The sequence below is a fragment of the Galeopterus variegatus genome, unplaced genomic scaffold (assembly GCF_000696425.1).
Source record: "Galeopterus variegatus unplaced genomic scaffold, G_variegatus-3.0.2 Scaffold18899, whole genome shotgun sequence".
NCBI lineage: Eukaryota > Metazoa > Chordata > Mammalia > Dermoptera > Cynocephalidae > Galeopterus > Galeopterus variegatus.
This window is the reverse complement of record NW_007745010.1, coordinates 11,824-12,845: the sequence shown is the minus strand read 5'-3', so window position 1 is coordinate 12,845 and position 1,022 is coordinate 11,824. Positions and strand designations below refer to the sequence as shown.

Sequence of the window (1,022 nt, the reverse complement as noted above, 5' to 3'; positions counted from 1 at the left end):
GGGAAGCAGACAGACTGGGCATCATGACCCTGTTGCCAGCATCCAGAGAGGAGGCGCGAGATGACAAGACAACGATGAAATGTAAAAGCTCCGCTCCGGCCTCCCCGAGGGCCCTCCGGGGAGACAGGCTGCATAAGGGGGCATTGCACACACTCAGCCATGAGGACGTCAGGGACGGGAGAAACTTGACAGGCTCCCAGGATGGTCCCGTGAGCAATCCCAGCAGGAGTAACAGCAGCCAGGACTCGCTCCATAAAGCCCCAAAGAAGAAGGGCATCAAGTCCTCTATCAGCCGCTTGTTTGGCAAGAAGGAAAAGGGCAGACCTGGACAAGCTGGCAAAGAATCATTAGGACATGCTGGTGTTTCAGAGACAGATATTGCACCTCAAGATGCCTTGAAAGTGAGCAAATTGGGAGGACAGGCTGAAAAAAATCGTCAANGGGAAGTAGACAGACTGGGCATCATGACTCTGTTGCCAGCCTCCAGAGAGGAGGAGCGAGACGACAAGACAACGATAAAATGTGAAAGCTCCTCTCCGGCCTCCCCGAGGACCCTCCGGGGAGACAGGCTGCATAAGGGGGCATTGCACACACTCAGCCATGAGGACGTCAGGGACGTGAGAAACTCGACAGGCTCCCAGGACGGTCCCGTGAGCAATCCCAGCAGGAGTAACAGCAGCCAGGACTCACTCCACAAAGCCCCAGAGAAGAAGGGCATCAAGTCCTCTATCGGCCGCTTGTTTGGCAAGAAAGAAAAGGGCCGACCTGGACAAGCTGGCAAAGACTCATTAGGACATGCTGGTGTTTCAGAGACAGATAATGCATCTCAAGATGCCTTGGCACTGAGCAAATTGGGAGGACAGGCTGAAAAAAATCGTAAACCTCAGGAAAAGCAGGAATTGCTCGATGAAGCCCGAAGACAAGGTTTGCCTTTTGCCCAGTGGGATGGGCCGACTGTAGGTGTGTGGTTGGAGCTCTGGGTGGGGATGCCCACCTGGTATGTGGCTGCCTGCCGAGCCAAC

At 54.8% G+C, this 1,022-nt stretch overlaps 1 pseudogene; it reads left to right on the top strand.

The window, feature by feature from the left end:
* Positions 1-23: 23 nt before the first annotated feature.
* On the top strand, positions 24-1,016 carry LOC103582995 (annotated as a pseudogene).
* Positions 1,017-1,022: the final 6 nt, after the last annotated feature.